The 12474-nt window shown below is 35.1% G+C and overlaps 1 long non-coding RNA gene across 2 annotated transcripts; it reads left to right on the top strand.

Annotated features, from left to right (window-relative positions):
* Positions 1-7023: 7023 nt before the first annotated feature.
* Positions 7024-12271, top strand: LOC126928852 (uncharacterized). 2 transcript variants are annotated; one of them, XR_007716961.1, is made up of 5 exons: positions 7024-7269; positions 7568-7705; positions 8862-8929; positions 9139-9241; positions 11732-12271. It is a non-coding gene; the product is annotated as an uncharacterized LOC126928852 (long non-coding RNA). The 2 variants fall into 2 exon arrangements; XR_007716960.1 differs by having other exon boundaries at positions 11722-12271.
* The last annotated feature ends 203 nt before the right edge of the window (positions 12272-12474 follow it).

The raw sequence follows: 12474 nt of genomic DNA, 5'->3' as shown, positions 1-12474 counted from the left end.
TCGTTGTTCGAGTAGAATAACATACCTATTAAGGAATTAGTTTAAATGGTAATCTCTTGTAACAATAACGTGAGTACGTGATGGTTAAATACTGAATTAATTCTAGAACATAACATTCGTAATTTTTACGTCTGATAAAATCTGAATTTGTTACAAATTATCATCAATTCTTGATCAAATGATGTGTAATAGATAGATTTAAGATAAAGCGTGTTATATAAATGTCAATATTTTTGAAGAAAGTTGTAAATACGAATATTTCGGAGGAATATCGAACAACGTTCGTTCGTTTTACGTTTGTAAGAGCAAAAACATGTATGGTGGTAGAAAGACGTAGCATGTCCCAAAAATGTAGGACATATTTACATGTCTACCTATCAGGGGGTACACAGATATGTGTTTTGAGTTGATAGCACTAAAAGCGGTTAATGCATAATACTTGTCAGTTTTTCACGTTTCAAAATTTTGTGTAACAATAATACAAAATAACGAAGTCTCATAGAAAACATCTAGAAAAATATTATTTATATATCTGGACGATATATAAATATAGTCGATAAAAATATTACGGAATTGGTTCTCTTTCTAATTTCTGGCCTTTAATTCATAATATCGCTATTTAATTATGTACATGAAATATTTTTCAAGTAATTATTTCAATGTATCCACTTTGCTTTTGGAAAATTTCTCGAAACGACTGACCGTCTTCTATATTTGATCAATACCCCGGAAGATCGACTGTCTTCTTAACTTCCTATCACATTGTAATTGTCAAGTACTCGTACAATTTATTAATCGTATCGTTTAAAACACTTTCTTTGCCCTTTCACGCGCCGAACAACATTTTGCTTGCTATAAAACAAATATCGATAACCATCGCATCGGTGTAAATTTCATACACTCGAACGCCTCACGGCTCAACAAACAAACCCCCTACGCTGAACCGCGTAACATATTTTCCTCGTTTCGCGCTCCAGATTCAGCCCCTGTAACGGGGATATCGACGCTCAATTAAAGATCACCCCACGCTCGTGGCAGCGCGCGTGTATCGCGTCAGGGCGACGAAACGAGGCGGCTTCGGGATAATAGCGGCCTCGTAAAGCCTCGTGGACGCTGTTGAAATAATATTTTCACTAGGGCGGCTGTCCGTGGTACGTCGTAAGCTCGCGATATCGCTGTTTTTCGACGAGGCTGATCCGTCGTGAATCGTCAGCCCGACGACACCGTCTGTGAACCATTGACGCTGTAGTTGATGCGAGATATTTTATGAAATTCCAAATTTTAATCCCCTTCGATGTTATGTAATATGAAGTTAATTAATATGTACTGTTGTTTTAATATTAAATATTAATAGTTGGTATTAATATTATATAGTTCTTTTCTCATCGGTAAAGAAAGTTCTTTCGAGTGGCTCGTGTTTCATCGAATACGAGAATTTACAAAAGATGTTAGTTTGGAATGCTATTACTTAAAAAAGCTCGTTCATGAAATACTATCGAAATTAGAATGATCGTTATTGATATTTGCAGAATTGATTTCGAATTAATGACATAAATTAGCAGAAGACCTAGCATAGATACAACCGAGAAAGTGGTTCTAAACTTCCACGTAACAACGTCTTCCAACAGATCGAATCACGGAAATTACACTGCATGCCTGGACATCGTCGTTAAATCTTACTGTCATGTTAAATATAGATTCGACAGAAGACGATAGAGGCCTGTATGTCCAGGACCTGTCTGCCACGATGTCGCGGCCGGAAGTCTCGACCGAAGACGGTTTCCGTCACGGTCGATCGATCGCGGCATTATGAAGCTGATTTTTTCCTCGATAGTGGTTACTCGAGGCTATCGAATCGTCGAATGTACTCGGAATAACGATTACAAAAAACCTCTAGCGAGTGGAGTAAATTTCCTGTAAATGCACTAACACGTATAACCTGATAGTCCATTTTAAAAATTAAATATCGAGAGTATAGGCAAGCTAAAGATCGTTTAAATAGCCGAGTTAAAAGTACATAATATTCTAGACTATAGGACAAAAAGCATGGCCAAACTTTCTTGCTATTTTTAAATCTAAGGCAAATTTTTCCTCGAAATCTCAAATTTATACTTAACTGCTAACAGCACGTATTGAAAAAAAGGATTCAAGAAGGTCTAAAAACTTCTTCCATCTGTCATTCCAATCTCTCTCAAATCTCAAACTATTAATTCCAATGCAAATCTCGACCACGCCTGGATCTTTTAATCCCCAAGGTCATCCATTACTCAGTCTCCTTATTTCAATATCGCTTGGCAAAAAATTCATCTGTTCCACCGCGATACTTCTGCCATTTGTCCCGTTTCTCTCTGACTTTTTTACCCCTCTATGAAACCGACTTTTTCTCGTAGCCAGAACCAGAACGATCTCTCGTACGAGGATGTCGACGGCTAAACGACCAGAGCACTTTGCTCGCGATGCTTTTCGCGGATCGTTTCGCTAGCTCGTGGCTTGTGGTGGTTTTTACACGGTTCTGGTTCGCGAGGCTGGAGGCCACACGAGTTTGTGTGGGCCGTCGTAGCCACGGGGTTCCAAGGACGAGATCCGTGGATCGTTTGACTGTCAGCACGAGGAAACATGCGTGTCGCATGAGGCGTCGTGACGCCGCACCGGCCCGCAGAACGGAAGACGTTTCCCTGAATTGTGTTCCCACAAGTGTGTACACAGCTTTTCCCCCCGGGAGCGCGTTGTCTACGTGTTATCGCCGAAACAAGATGCTGCTTATCGTCGCGTCCGCTCTTCTCTCTGAAGCACACCTTCCGTCCTCGTGGCGCGAGATAACCGAAAGGGACGACGAGTTAAGGGCCCACGTAAATCTCACCCGTGCCGGCAGGCTTTTAGTTTTTCGCTCTCTCCACCGTTCTTAGTCAAATCGCGCCACGTTTGTCGGAATTTTAACTAAAAAATATCGTGTGCCCTTTCTTATTCATGGAAATCGATGGAATTTTAAATGAGGATGTTAGAGATATTAACGCGATTGGTTCGTGAATGATTTCATTACGTTCGATGTATTTCTGATACTGTGATTTTTATAAGACGAGCTTTGATATTTCCTTGATGAGTAGTAATGGAAGTGAAACCTACTTTGTCTAAATATTATAACGAATCCGACATTTTGGACATTTCAGATATTTTTGCGTGTTCGATTAAAGTTTTAAACGTTTAATAAAAAAGAGTATCGGAACAGTATACATAAGCTGTTTTTAATAATTTTAAATTGTGTTACGAATCAATAATTCTTACCATAAGAGTGGCTCAGTACCGCAATCAAAGGGTTAAAGTTCTCCTTTTTTAGTCACTAAGAAAGATTGTCGTTCGGTCTTCATACAGGCAATAATATCGCTTCTGTCCTCGAGCTTTTTAACATCCAATCTCTTTCGTGTAACTCCATTTCGCTTCTCCTTAACTCGAGTTCTATAATTTCTTCGATTTCTAAGTTTCCTTTCTCAATTTACCGCAGACGAGCTACCGATCGATTACAGACTATCCTGATAAATCAGGCGAATCACGAAAGATCAAGATCGTTTACGAGACGCGCATTGTCGCATGCAGAATTTACACGGTGGCGAGAGACGTTAAATGGAAACATAAATTGCCGCGTGTTTACGACGCCCACACACGGCGCTCCAATCTTAGCAATATTCTCGCTGCTTCTTTTCCTCTCTATTCGCCCCTCCAATGAATCCGCACACTCATTCCCAAATTATTCTCGTTTAACGCTGTTCCTTTGATTTTCGAGAGTAAGTAGACGCGAATAACGTGACTAAAGCAACATTTACGTGGTTAGACTAGAGTTAACCTCATGGCGGGATCGATCGACTGGCAACCCCTTGCTCGAGGGTCCATTAGGACACACGAGTGATAAGTGGAGTGTATGGGGTACTGATGTCTTCCTGTTCTTTGTGCAACTCCGCTTGGACCAGGTGATTCACGAGAATAGGGTGGAAAAGAGACGTGGACAGCGGAGGATGACATTTGGTCGTTACCATTAGTGTATGTGTACTGTGGATGATATGGGTTCTCTATCCTGTGAATGATGGTAGTAGTGGTAGACAGACTTTCGGATGATTGTGTTGGTCTTTTGGTAATGTTTCCACGCTTTTGCATTATCTATGACTCGTGCGTTCGGAGTAATTTCACTTTTGAGGAAATTTATTAGTATTTTTATTTATTTTCACGGGAGACTTTAGATTGTGAAATAACCCTAGAAATGTCAAGCTACTTCCCCGTGTTCGTGTTCATAAAGTACGCAAGCGTCGTATATTATACTTTTATCTATGAGCGCGAGTAGTTCTTCGAAACCATAAAATTATCCAACTAGTCTTGGAAAGTATAACGAACTCAGGTTGTCCAATCTAAATTCCAGCCGATACACTGGCTGTCTGTAAGCTATAAGGAGTAAAAATATGTTTTATTAACGTGGTGCGAGATCGCGCAAAAAACTTTACGAAGTTGTTTTCACTTGCATCATTCAAACGTAAAAGATAGATCGATTTAATCCAAAACAAGATCTAATAAAATGGTATTGACGTAGCGATGGTAAATGACTTGAGTAACGTAATTGCTTCTTTCTTTATGACCCCGCTTAAGTCGCAGATTACTCTAATTAACGATTTTATATCCAGGCCTGGTTGAAATGGCAGAAATGCTGAAAGATTTCTACAAGAGTTGGGAATCTGAAGACTTTCGAGCCTTCCCAGATATCCAAGCTCAAGCCCAATTAAATCTATTAAGATTCTTCAAGAATTACAAGGCTCTTAACGCCTTTCAAATATTTAATATAACAAATTTGCACGAGCAAAGAATCGAGCTTCGGTATAAATGTATGTTAATGGAACGATTTACTGTAGCACTCGAACGTTAAATAGGGTATTATTTATCTATATAAAATATATATCGTATAAACAATAATCCAAGAGGAAAGAGCAAAACTACAACAAGTCATAAAATATCTGTACTTTAAAAAATTGTCTCCAAAATTATTTTCTATGTCTAGAAGTACGAAATACCAGTATTATTTATATAGCTCGTGTGTATGTGCTTGTATGTGCCTAATAATAAAAATAGTAATAAAAATGACGATGATACGTGTATCATTATTAATAAATATCGGTGTAAACTATCATTTGAGTTTCGCTGTTATATTGCGCTCTAACGAGCTCAAGTCGAAGGATTTAAATTATGACCGACGAGAACTCAGAGGGAACAACAGTTTAAAACGTATATGAAAAGATGCATGTACGAGGTGCAGTAACGAGACGGAAAATGAGAATGATCGCCTATAGCTGGTAGATATGGAAAGAAAACCGTATTTCTTGTGGGATGTCGTAATACCTTCGCGAACAAGTATATACATATTATATGCAGGGTGAAGCACTTAAATGGATAGTAAATCTTTATTATTTATGGATAGATGAAGAACGCATGTGGAAAAAATTCCACTGTTTAAGAATGTAGCGAGATTATTTTTAAATGAGCACAAGTTGTAATAAAATATAAAGTATGGGAAGCTGTTCGTTAGAATTTAAAAAGAGATTTTAAAAGCACTCCTTCGATAAAGATTATTTTTCATATCATACGTCAAGAGGAACGTATGTTTATAATATAAGTAACTTTTTGATCTTTTTATAAAGATCACGACAAAAATGCAACAGCCTGATTATTATGTAGCAGATGTAGACTGGAAGAAAAACCAATCTACTCTTGCGTAATAACAGGTTATTCATCAGAATTACCTGAACAAATTACACGTATGGATAAGAACAAGATCGTGACAACTTTTATCAACGAATTTTTTTACATATGCGCGTTAATAAGTGCGTGTTGTTAATAAACGATGCAGAGAATAATTGCCATCTGTAATACTATAACAGTCTACTATATCGTAGAAAGACCTTAAATTTTTTAGCTGCAGAAGTAATTATACACTTCCTTAAAAACACATAGGTTCATAAACTATAGCGATCGAATTCTTTCTTATTCATACATGTATTCATAGGTCAAGAGAATGGATTTTGGATAATGTGTTATATATATAGGTGATATAGGAAAACAGGCAATTTAAAGATTCAAAAGAATTTATAAAGCAAATGTGTAATTTTTTCTCAAATTCTTTTTGACAATAGACTTTAGAAGTAATGGTTGAAATAATTTTGCGAGGAATTTTCGAATGCAAAAGCTAAAGCTTGAATCGTGAGCTTGGAAGCTCAGGTCAAGGGTATGGTTCCCATAAAGCTGTCACTTCTTTCCTGGCACTTAGTTACGCCGGTTCCTTGGGATTCTTTTTTTTAGAAACATCACAGTGGGAAAACCTCGAGTCACAAATCATACAATTTTTTTCCTCTGATGCCATTCTAGGGTAGAGAAAAATGAATTCAACGATGCTTGACGATTTACTGTTGCGGTCACCCGCTTTCAATATATTTCAATAACGTGACCTGAAAACATTTTTTGTCTATTTTAAAAAGGTTTATCTATAATTCTTGTTTAATCAAAAAATGCAGCGTGTCTCAATCTGATCTATTTCCAGAGTTATTCGGTGTTTAAGAAGGATGTTTGAAATACTAGGTCCTCTCTATTAATATTCATTAATGATAATTAATAATGATTTCATTATAAAATATATATAGATGGCTTTAGTGCGACTAAATATGGTGCTACTTTGTTAGATATAAGCTTTTAAAACAACTTATTCTAGACTAGACATTCATTTCAATCTTCTTTTTTTAATTACGATTTTAATTAAAACAATATTCTCTATGCCATTATCCATTCATAACGCATAATATACGAATAATAATAAGTAATTAAATTAAAATAGCGTTACTCGTACAACATAAAACTAAAACTCTCCATCAAAAATATATCTTTATTTTATACTGAAAAAAAACATTACTTTTGATTACGCATTCTCTGTATATTCATTAGGAATAATATATATGAATTTTACGTGGTCACGTTAAAGAGAACGAATAATATTTCTACTGTAATATAGTCGTGTTTCAAATTCGTATGTGTATGTAATATAACACCACTCGTGTCCCTCGCTCTTGTAAACATTTCCTATAACTGATAGTTTTTTCCAGAAATTCGGCGACTCGAATGCGATTGACTTGCAACCGGGCTGAACATCCCCACCACTACATAATTCGCTCGGTGAGACAAACAGCGGCGCGGTGTGGCATTCGTAGGTCGAAGATCGCGTCGTTAAGACGTATCAACTCGCGACAGGTATACAATCCTTTAATTGCGTAGAATTCTCGTCGTTCTGCTGTTTTTACACTCTACTATTAGGTTTGCTTAATTAATACGCATTATTTATTAATTAATTAAAATAACGAAGTTGAATAGTCTCTCTGCATATTTCGATTGTTCTTTTTTCTTCGATCGTGTATTTGATCATTAGAGTTAGCAATAGCTTGTATTCTTACTTTGACACAGATTTTGATTTGATTATCGTTTGATTTTAATATAATATCCTTTCTAATTTTGAATATTTGTTCCAAATTGTTGGTTCTCTCTTTTGCAGGTTATTGGCGTCAGTTAAGAAGACATATTGGCGTCAAGAAACAGGAATTCAAATATGGACGCCATAACGGTCAAAATTTAATTTAATGGTTTTTCATGGAGATGGATAAGTTTATATTGCCCTTTCATTGAATCATTGGTTATTTTTGGTATACAATTATTTATTTTATGATACATATTTCATACCTGATCTTATGATTCGTTGTTGATGCATTGATAATATAATAGAACAATTAACAACTCTGTGTTTTTTCGAGAATACCGATATGAAATTAGAAAAGACTATAGAGATTACTTTGCTATGTCGAATATTATAAATGATTTATTTATTTGAGATAAATTAATGCCAATGCCAATACTAAATAGACTTTCAAATAGTTGGACAAAGCGAATTATTAGACAAGTTTTCAAATTTAAAGTAGATTTTTCGTTTATTTCAAGAGCATAATCTTTGAAATCGATTATATTATATTAATATACGTTTATTTATAACATTTCTAAATGTTTAAAAGTATTGCATATTCTCAAGTAATATTTTATACTTATTCGTATATTATAAATACATATTTCATTTGCGTTATACATATTCATTATGATACTTTGGGAAATGAATGATAACAACGTAACTTGTCTTCGATAGCTTTATAAAAACAGCAGTATTTTCAAAATAAATGCTCGATAGACAACCACAAAAGAAGAAACGCATGAAAGCAAAACATATCTTACTTATTTCCCTACTCCCCTTCGCCTCTCTACTAATGTAGATTTGTTTTCAGAGAATGTTCGTGACCATGTGCAATGCGGTTGATAGAGTCAGTGTTTGTAACGCAGTAGTTTTTTCTTAATATTCTTTAGAGCACAATAGCTCTTATTAAATTTAATTGCAATAGTCATACGCGAAATTAGATTCAGTGTTTGTTCGACGTTTTATTTAAACGAGCGCGTTAGTAGTACTTTATTTTTCTTTTTTTGTTTACACTCCTTTCCAAGTACTATTCGTTTTCGGCATTAGAATCAATGCTCAAGAAGATAAAGCTCTTCCAGGAGTTTAAGAGTTTAAGTACTATTTTTTTGTAGTTTGATTGAATTGCCAATTTCTATTGAAATAAAGTTTTAAAATTTTAATATTGAATTAGAAGAAAGACGTGTAACATGGTTCAGAAATTATTAGATTTCCAATTCCTAGATCTCGAACTGTTAAGTTAGAGTTGCAATTCTTATAGTAATTAAGAATTATTAGAAAAGAAATTTTTCTGTTCAATAAATTATAACGTTCCATATTTTGTTATGTACAGATCTGTCCCATTGTCTACCACTTACCAGTTCTTTGAGAGGATCTAATGATGCTTCAAAAGCCAAGTATGTAAGTATCTTTGTATATTTTTCTTTAATTACTAGTCTTTAATTAGAATATGATCAGGGCAAATTTAGAAACTATTGGATTTACAATTTTTGAATACAAAGCTTTTATAATTTTATGTTTAATCGAGATATTAGTCTTTCATTACTTCAAATTTCTCAAATAATCATAATGTTTAGTAGTAACTTACAACAATCCACGTTTTATAACAGATTTTTCACACCCTCCACTTCTTCCATGGGCTTTGATGGTTCTTCCTTGATGATGTCTTCTAGACTATTGCAGCGGTGCTGACAACGTCCTACGCATCTAATTGTAAGTTGCATGCATTTTTGTTCCTCCGGTCACTCAATCATGTCGTAGGATGAAAGATCCGAATCGGCACGGATGACTGGTTGTATTACGTAGAATCTTTTTGCCAGCATAGTGACCACGGGTATTTATTATACCCGTGAGTAGTAATATTTTTGTTTTCTGTGTTTTATTTACTAGTTCAGGATAGGTCTTCTTGCACATCGCGTTTTATTATATTACTACATTGACGAGTTACACTTTATATTAATGATATTAGTATGATGTGAATAATTAATACGAACCACATATTATTAATAATTTGTTTATCTATCTGTGATTGAAAATTATTTCTCACCACGATATATGCAGAAGTTAAATAATAATATTATCCAATAATATTATTATAAATAATATTGAAAATATTAGCGTATGAATTCTCTTTGATTTTCATATTATAAACATGAATAAAATTTAAAACACAAAGGCGCTAGAGTTCACCTCTGCGCATAAAAATGTGTGAAATTTCATGTGCAAGAAGAAATTTCGCGACAGGCAGATTTTGAAATCAAAGCAACGAGTTTACAACACTGTTTACATGTTTCCAAAAATGTGCTTTGATGAAGAGATCGTCTGAAGTTATTTAAATCAATATTATTAAATGAATTTCTTACTTGTCAGTTTTTTTTCTTTTACTGTGATAATTTCAATAATCAAATTAGTAAAGTAGAGTATAAAGTCAATATTATTACACTATTTTGATTCGATTATAGTCCGGTAGACGTAAAATAGATGCACTAATCAGTTTTTAGCTCAGGATTTTCAGGTTTAACCCTTTCCGTATTTATTACCAGGACTTCACTCACGTGCCCAGGTGTTACTTGAGCGAAGAAAAGGCATTAAGTACGATGACCATAGTTCATAAGCTTATAAATATTTCTTAGCGACTGACGATGCGTTAGTGTATCGTGCACGACGTATTTTCCACATTATGTGTGTGTGTGGTTAGGCTGTGGAATTGCGTCGTTTCAATTATTATTTTATTCGCTATAACTTTAAATAATAAAAAAACAATTCACAAATATTCGTCCAATCAGAAGTTATAACAATAGCCAGATCCGCTATTGGATACAACGAATTACAAATATTAATGATATTGATCTTACGACCGAATTATGATAATAATACCAAATTTGTCTAATCTATAAGCATTTATAATAAAAACGTCTGTATAAAAGATGTACTTAATCTTTTTGTTATTAATTTTCATAATTAAAATTGAAATTTACGTGTACTTTCATTACGCAATGGTTACTAGCTTTCGTCAGTCGATTTCAGGAAAATGGTACGTAAATTAGAGTATGCAAGTAGCGTGCTGAACTCGGGTGTCGGAGGCGTCCCGGGACGCGCTCTCTAGTGTAGGCCCTTGCGCCCGGGTGGTATGTGAGAGAATCGTGGAGCGAGTGTGTTGGTGTGCTTGTTTTGCCATTTTTAAATATAGGGCTAGGTAGGATAGGTAGCATTCTTTCTGGTGTGTCTGTTAATTATAAGTAGGTAGGGCCGGGCAGGTTGGCACAGTCTGTGGTCGGGTAGGCGCGTTTTCGCGTGACCAACCTGTTTCAGGAAATCTAATTTGAAAAATCGTCAGTAAAACTAGAACTAGCGGGGAATGCCACTCGTTTAAGGTTTTACCTATCGGTTTTTTGAATTTCGCGGTCGTGGTCGCGAGTGGGTCTCGGTACGCACGTTTATGTATCGCTCGAGCACGCACATGCGAATGGACAACGATCACTACCGTGATCGTCGGTCAGTCCATGTGCACTTGAATCAGCTTCCGCGATTTATGTTTTTATTTTACCTTTACAAGTTTTTCTTTTGTTTGCGATTAGAAAGACTCGAGCTTAGATTTAAGTTTCAGCGGGCATTGCGCCCAAAGAAAGAAAAGGCTATAAGCCGAAGAGGCCCGGCAAACTGCCATAGAAGAGGGCAACTACTAATGGCTCCTCATCTTCTGGATTATCCAGAGTATGGGAAGTCATTCTTGTTACTACTTTGTCACTATGCTCGCTTTTAATATGTGTAGTATGCAGTAGTAGTAGTAGTAGTATTTTTTTTTGCCGACGTATATGTCGGCACACCATCATATGGGCCCAATCGCGTTTTTCTGTTAGTGTTGCGAATGATTAATATCGCTTTGAATTAGAGTTGCGAAGAAATGGTAAATTCGGTTTGAATTAGAGTTGTGAAAAAGTGCTGATTTCGGTTTGGATTAGAGTTGCGGTAAAATGATGATCGTGTTTGCTTTAGCGTTGCGAATAAAATATCGCGGTAGCTGTTAGTCTTCTTTTACCAACGTTAAAGGTTCTAGAGTGGAGCACTGTGAATTATGGGAAGCAATTAAAGGAAGAAGGAAGAATGATAGTACACAAAAGTGTTTGAGTCTCGCCTATTGAGAATTTCATTGAGTCCCATGAAGTTTTTATCTAATCTTTTTATAATTTGAGTTTGTTTCAGAAACCAATCATGGAATCAACGACAGAAGACTAGGATCTCCTATATCCCTTTCCTTCTCTATATTATATTCAGATTGTTAGATAGATAGAAACCATACAAAAATTATTAGGTCTCTATATACGTACGTATATAGAGTCTGAATAAAACTTTTAGACTTGTAGTGCGTAGGGACTGTACGAAATCTCTAGTTGATCAGTAATGGAATTAGTAAGGCGAAAAACATGTTTCAAAGTTCGTGAAAAATATTCAATATTTTGAAAGATACGTTTGTTCCATGCAATATCCCTTTCCCGTCTCTTATTACAGTCAAATATTTATAGGATTTATCGAAATCATTAAATTGACGATAGATAGGATAGTTTAGATTTATAATTAGGATTAGGTTTAGATTTATAATTATTGCTTAAAAAAAATCTTAGTACTAAGTATGGGTATTTAATTTTGCTTATTGGTAATTAGTTGCATGGATGTAGTTGACGTAGTAGAAAAGGTAGTTCGCGTCTATTTAAGTTTAATAAATGTAACTCTTTGTGAGATGTATTTAATTTTATTTTTGTCTTTTTCCTTGATGTTCTTTTTAACTCTCGATTATCCTACGCCTTTCTTTGCAATGAAAGTAAGATATGAAAGTAAAACTTTTGATATATTATAAACCCACATAGTGTTACATCATTAGTTTAAAATTTAATTTAATTTTCTATTTTTATGATTAATTTCCAACTTTTACATTCAGGAAAAAGAGA

Source organism: Bombus affinis, chromosome 2, assembly GCF_024516045.1.
Source record: "Bombus affinis isolate iyBomAffi1 chromosome 2, iyBomAffi1.2, whole genome shotgun sequence".
NCBI classification, from domain to species: domain Eukaryota; kingdom Metazoa; phylum Arthropoda; class Insecta; order Hymenoptera; family Apidae; genus Bombus; species Bombus affinis.
The sequence above is the reverse complement of the archived record's forward strand: the minus strand, read 5'-3'. Positions and strand labels throughout refer to the sequence as shown.